Raw genomic sequence first — 7,358 nt, 5'->3', positions numbered from 1 at the left:
GGGACCCAGCCCTCCCCCCACCTCCCACCCAGCCACCTGGAAAGGGCGCACCCCCACCCCAGAATCACCTCCTCCAGTCGCCCTTCTTTGAGGTTCAGGCTCTTTCTGCTCAGTTTGGCATGAGGAGGGGGGCTTTTAACTAACAGATATATTTCTTACGCCGAACGGGCTATAGGCAGGCACCACTGATTGTGTGTCATCCTTGCAGAATAATGCAGCGCTTGCTGTTCCTGGGAGGCGTTTACTTGTGTAGCTATTTGGACCTACGTTCTCTTTTAGAGAGATTTCTAGTTTTCCCCTTTTGTGAGAGATGAGGTAACCAAGATGAAAAGTTTCTAAAACGTTACGTCCAAGTATTTTAATACCGGTAAAAGTAGCTGATACTTTATTACTTTACAGAAGGATCATTTAGGAACTGTAATCTAAAATTAACCCCACCCTAGAAACGTGTGTGTGCAAGAGACTGCACGTACACCCGTCAGAGTTCACAAGCCGTCCTGCCTTTTATAGATGTGCAAATAACTGCATGCCCAAACATTTCATTAATGTATATTAATTTCGAAGAAAATTTGTATAAAATTATCTCAGTCATGATGCAGGAATAAAAGGGTAAAAAGTTTTTATCAGTATGAAAATATTCAGATTTAATTCTGTGATGCCAAAACTACTGAAACAGTTTGGATTTTTTCAGTTCTGGAACAAATCTAAATTTCAAAAATTTTGAAAGATACAAAAAGAGTCCTTTTCCTGTCAGCACTTCTCATGATTACAAATGAATGAGTACATATGTGAAAGAATACACACATGGAAAAATAATCAAAAAAAGAACAAAAGAGGGGTCTGGGACCTGAAGTTGCGTGCTGAAAGGGAACTGATGAGTTATATTTATTTAGAGAAACAATTCTGGATTTGCTTTTCCAGAGGAAAATAATGGACCTGTTCTGGGATGGTACTTGAAGATGGGCACTTTATGGAGACAAAACATTCCACTTCAACCCTGGATCACAGCTTGGAAAGAGACAGCGTACCTCTATAGGCAATACTATCCCTGCTCTGAAAACACTGTTTTATGGAACCTCTGCTTCCAGCTTAAAAACAGCAAGGCTGGACAAGGAATGTAACCTTGTAAACATCAGCTTCTATTGAAGTGTGATGTCTTTGCTGAAATGTTACGTTAAATGGGAGGAAGGCACCCTTGCATTAGAATAAGCACCCACATATTGAATTATTGAGGAATACAAATTCAAGAACAGCTTTTCCTCATGTGAACAGATCGAAAGTCTTTTCCTGAAACCGCTGTGAAGGAAAGCTTAGAAACATAAGGCGAAGTTAGGCGTGCACACTCAAATATTTTGCTGGTGAACACCATTTCTTAACAAGTCTGGAGGACAAAACTGTAACCAAAAAAACCTCTTGTGACTTCCTGACTTCCGTCAGCCTTCAGGGAGAATGCAAAAATAACTCAAAGAAGCCGTGTAATTATGGTATTAGCTCAGATGTGCCTCGATAATGTGATTGTCAGTGTAATTATTTCACTTGCCTGCATGACAGTCAAAGACAGGTCACAGCTCTGGTTCACGGTGAGGGGCGCATTCTGTGGTTGCTGGAAAATGCTGTGGGGAAGGTGGTCCCAAGCCCCTGCCCCAGGAGAGGACCCTGTTGATCCCCACGGGAGGAGGGCTGCGCCGGTAGCTCGCTGCTGCTTAGCCCTGCTGTCAACGTGGGACAGCAGCTCGCTCAGTGACTCACCATGGATTATTCTGTGGGCACATGCTAATCTGACCGACTAATGTTAATCTTTCCCATGTGAAAATTTCTGTGAAGTAATGAAATCCTTGTCTCTACTTACTTTCTTGGCCTGATACACACCACCTTGAAACAGTCCTTGAGTATTAGGGTGCGGAGAAAACCTGGGAAGCAAGCTTACGTTGTGTCCACAGAGATGTCCATTCATTCCCCAAATCCTACAGCTCTGCTGAGTGCAGTGGAACCACCCTAGAGGAATCAAGTGTATACTTGCCAGGAGCTATTTAGAAGTTAGAGAACTGCCTCTATTACTATTTTAATTTCCTTTGTTGAAAATTATCCAGATGTTCATCACAAAAATAAAATCACAGAATGTAACAAAAGAAATTCTGAGAGTACAAGATTTGATTGCCCAGCCTCTCATGAAAAGTTTGTTTACCAGTTTTTAAAAAACAATAAAGACACATTGCCAAGGAAACATACTGGTCTTTTCCTGTTCACAGAGAATTTTTTAAGTCAAACTACACAGCATTTGCGCAATTTACTCATCAGAGCTTAAAAGACTTTAAGACGTGTTTGCTTACAAAATGGAATGAACAAAAGGCAGCTATCAAAAATGCCACCTCCTTTTTAGCAGCATCTTGGAAATGTAAGAAGAAGTTAGATGTTGATATATCCATATTGATATATGTCTGTGTCTTTATACATCTCCTATGCTTCCTTTCATAGTGGAAAAATAAGAATAAATGAAAGTCCTGCTCTTCTAGTACCAACACAATCCAACCCACCACATTTAGACAGCCTACACTCCTTTTAAGTCCTTGTGTCTGGTCAAGGGAGAGAGGAGGGTACCTCTGCAGGTCTTTGAAAAGTAACTTATAAGCAGGAATCTAACAATAATTCTCAAATCCTTAAAACTGATCTTCCAAAACATTCACAGCATAAACCTGACAGCATGGATTTATGTACTGATTTGGCACTTGCATCCAGATTTTTCAGTTTCTTATACACATAATAGTGTATATCATACATTAAATAAGGATAAAGTTTTCACGTTTGGCATTAACTTTACAGAAATGTAAGCATTACAGAAAGAAAAGGGTGAAACAACTATGTTTTTCTAGTATGAATATCTTATTTTTGTTATTTAAATAGTGTTTGAAACAAAATTTCAGAAGTGTTATAGGTCATGCTACATATCGAAGATGTTATTTTTTTATTTCAATATTTGCTTGTGTGAACTGTTTACCTAAGAAACATTTAAAATTTCTGTACTCCCTTTGATAATATTGCATAAAACAGCATTTTAAACTCTGGACTAAGTTTTTCAATCAGTCAAATAATTAGGTATCTCCTTCCTCACATTACCTTGAAGCTGAAACAACATATGGAAAATGAAAAATCTCCCTGATAGTACAAGTTATTTTATGTTCTTTTCCAGATGTGAAGCTGATCACATTACACATTTTTTCAGATCCCATTAATCTCTTTTTCTTTAAAAAAAATAATGTTTTGTGGCATATATGGTTTCTGATCACTGCTCTATAAACAGTCAGGGAGAATAATTTCTTCAGGATGTGAAAAGAGGCTGGTTTCTCCTTCGAGAATGTAAGCACAGCTGCCTGGGGAAGCCTGACCCCAAAAGCACCGCCAGCTGTCATCGCAGACTTCAACAGGTGTTTATGGGACTCCCTCCCCACATCTTCACAATTCACAAGCCCCTTTTGTTTGTGATATCCATTTCCCATTCTAAATTATATACATCACTTTTCAACCTCAAGAAGCATAGAGTAACTCCCAAAGCGTGTCCCAGTCCATCCATCGCCTCACAGGTTCAGCTTGCTGTCGGGATTTATACTGCTGTTTCAGCAGTGACTTAACACTTACAAGTGAGTGAAGGGACAAGCCAGGAATGGGAAATGACGGAAAAACAAGCTGTGTTGCAACTAGTCCTCTCCCATGGTCTGTAGCCAACCCATAGAGTTTTGAACATCCCCAAACTACCAAACTGGTGTCTAAGACCAGGACTAAAGACAAGGTTGGCAAAAAGAATCAGGAAGCTGTAACCAAGATGAAAGTTGGTGCAGGAGAGGATCTCTCTTAGTATAAATAGGGTGGATAAATTGCTACAGTACTCAAAAGAACTGACCAAAATTTTGTTTGAAATAAGCATCAAGCTGTGCCTTTCTGGGTTTCCAAAAAAATAACTGTGGTTAGCATTTCTCTTTTTCATTGTTCCATTTAATTTAGCTGGAATCCTGCTGGTCATGGTTCCAGCACACACTGGATGTTACCACCAAAAAGGTTTTACATTGTATTTGGCAAGAAGCAAACAGAGCATGAGTTTACAAATAAGCAAACCAAACTTTTTTGCAACCTCAAATAAATTTCAGCTTTAGTTTCAGGCAGAGTTGTTACTGTGCTCTGTTAGGGAAAAGCAAAGCCCACCCACCGAAACCTAACATCAAGCAGGAGTCTGAAAGCATCGCTGCTCCATATGAGAACACCTTGAGAGCATTCCAGTTGACTGATCCAATCTTGAGATTGACCACAAATGGAAAAATAACCACAGAAAGGGTATAGCGACAGCAATCAAGCAGTTGTAAGAAGTTCCTGAAGTAACTGGGATCAGTAAGTTCATCTGCTGCCCTACGAGCTGCCTGTCGTTAATTTACGGATTTATTTTTTATTACCTACACAGCAGATTAGCATGGAGTGATTCAGTCCTTGCCAGGAAGTCTGGCACTCACACGGCCAGTTCTGAGGAGCTGTGCACAGCTCCTGCTACAATTCTAATTAAACAGGCTGAATTACGCTGGAGTAAATGAGGATTATTTACTTCAGGTCTACTACTAACTTCAACAAGGACATAAAATTTTTATCTGTAACAAATAATGGTGGGCGTGTCTACATTTTAAATGCAGACTTACACATATACACAGACACACATCTTCCACCTGTGTATTTCCAGAATCAGATGATGCCTGTATGTGTGTGTGCATGTACATACATCATCTTTGCAAAAAGAGTGTGTGCATTTTTTACACATGAAACAATTATTTAGAGACATGATTTTCCTCATTCAAACTGTGTAATTTGAATACACATCAGTGTATTTCTTGTGTCTAGTTAAATGCTTCCTGGGGAGGCTTCCTGGTAGCCTACAGCCAGCTGTGACACCCCTTGGTTTCTGTGGCATTCCGGGGAGACACAGAAATACCACGTTCTCCAGACACAAAACCACTGAAATGTAGAAAGCTGAAGAAGTGGAAATACAGCATGGCTTACCAGCATGGATAACTGGACTTTGTAGCAGAGTCCCAGGGACCTATCCAAGTCTTTACATCAAGAATAAATGTTGAGGTTATATCCCAGTTATATCAGAAGATATAAAGCTGTGTTAAAGGCTGTCCTAACACAAATAGACTAGACAAAACATGTAGCAAAGTGTTTTAGGGGAAAGAAAATCTGCAACTAGAAGATACTGCACGATCCAACCTTATAACTGCAATTCATCACAAGGAACATTCCTTACACAGGAGCCACATTTACATAGTGTAAGTTTCCTTGGTTTAATTACTTTAATTACTTCAATTATGAGGAATTTTTAAAAACACTTAAGGGATTTTCAGGCAGAACTGTTAGTGATACTTGTTCTCAAAATTTCTGTATGTACCTTAGAAAATCTCCCCTCTTCTCTCTCCTACTTCTAAGATACTTATTTATATTGAGAATTAAATCATTCCCCAATTGATTTAAGCCTTTACATCACTCACGGGGGCTACACCTCCATCCTGCCCTAGGTATTTCTTTTCTGGGCACTGTAAGAAAATTTCATTTTCTTGGCATTTCCAAAATCCAAAGGACAAGAAAAAATACCGTAAAGAACAAAAAAAACTCTTTGTAAACTATTCCCCCAAAGCCTGCAAAATACAAGAGCTAGAGAATTCTTCTCATCTTTTGTTCATCAACTCTTGCTTCCTTGTCCTTACTATTGTCCCTCTCAAAGGGAACTACAAAGCGCCCAGCCAGTGGAGATGTACACTGGAGTGTCTCTTTATGCCCCACATGGAAGCCAAGAGGGGCTCATTAGTCATCTGGAGATTTTGCCCCAATGCCCAAAGACATGAAATACCTCCAACAAAGCCCCAACTGAGATACGTCAGTGTGGCACTCACTTTGCATCTCTCTCTTGGTGCCTTTCAAGTTGTTTTCTAAACACTTCTTTTGTTGCTGTTGGCATGAGTGCACTTAAAAGCAGCATATCGTTAAGTACAGAGAATGCTCCCTGTTTGCTGTCCTTTAAAATCTCGTCCAAGTACTTCCCTATGAACAATTAAGCTAACTCTATGGGATACATTTGATAACAGATATTCTTCAGTTTGGGTGACAGTTAACAAGCAAGGCTGTAATGAATAATAAAGTACTTTTTAGTGACACACAGTCCCTATTCACCCAGAGTAGGGACTATTTTTGTGCAAGTTCAACAGAAGTTTCTAACAATGCAATCCTCTTGTATAACTTGCACAAAATAGGCATTCATCAAGGATTACTCGCCCCAAAATGGGGCTCTCAGCAGCTACGTGCTGTGGGTGGGGATGCACAATTCCAGACAGGGGTGGAGACCAAGGAAAAGGCATGGGTCTAGCATGAAAATGCATGCTGAGTCAATTCATAAGCATAAAAGAGATGCATTTAAAAAAAAAAAACCAAACGCAAAAGGAGAAAAAGGAAAGAAAGAAAGAAAGAAAAGGCAAAAGCTAAGGCTACCCCAAGAATGTTTATGAAGAGTAACGTATGCTGAAAGTGACCATGGCAATATTTCAAGGTAACATTTTGCTATGTATCAACTCTCCTTCCAAGCCCACCCCCTCCCTATAGAGACAAGTCCATCCCCGAGCTTTCCAACACCAGCCCCATTGGTATCCTCTACTTGTTCTCGAACACACTCACCCAAAACCCCACACACTCTGCTGCTCTGTCACCACAGGGCTCTCAGTAAAATGAGAGAATCGTTTGTTCACTGATGTCCCTCGTTTTCTCCCTCTGCTTGTCAGAGATGTGTCCCCCACGACAACACAGTAAAGCTATGCATGTAAATATGTATATGTGTAACCATTCTATGTCCTCTACATCCTCCCATAATATGCCTAAATTCCCATTCCAAATGCCAAACCTCTGAAACGTTACAATAGTAAATGTGTAATTCTCCAATTGTTCAGTGCTCTCCAAAAAACTACTCTGGCACACCATGAAGGTTTGTTCACCTCCTCTCATGGCATCAAAACACTTTTCACCTTGATATATTTAGATAGAACTAAACCTCAGACTTTCAAATCGGTTAAGCCTTTACTTATTATGCCAGACATCCTTTTAGCTTAAATACAGCTCAAACACGGAAAAGCAAACCTAAACAAGTAACTCATTGCACCCAAGTTTAGGATACTCCTAAAAACTGAGAAAGTAAAACTCCAGCTTGGATATCCACAATTTTGAATCACCAGATGTTTTTTCAAGGAGAGCACTGCCTGCTGACAGTGGGAATAGCATTTACTTTCTCTGAGAGGATGAAGCAGAAATGGCAGAGGAGACGTTTTCTTTCTTCTCTGAAA

The sequence above is a fragment of the Eurypyga helias genome, unplaced genomic scaffold (assembly GCF_000690775.1).
Source record: "Eurypyga helias isolate BGI_N326 unplaced genomic scaffold, ASM69077v1 scaffold8067, whole genome shotgun sequence".
NCBI lineage: Eukaryota > Metazoa > Chordata > Aves > Eurypygiformes > Eurypygidae > Eurypyga > Eurypyga helias.
The sequence above is the reverse complement of the archived record's forward strand: the minus strand, read 5'-3'. Positions refer to the sequence as shown.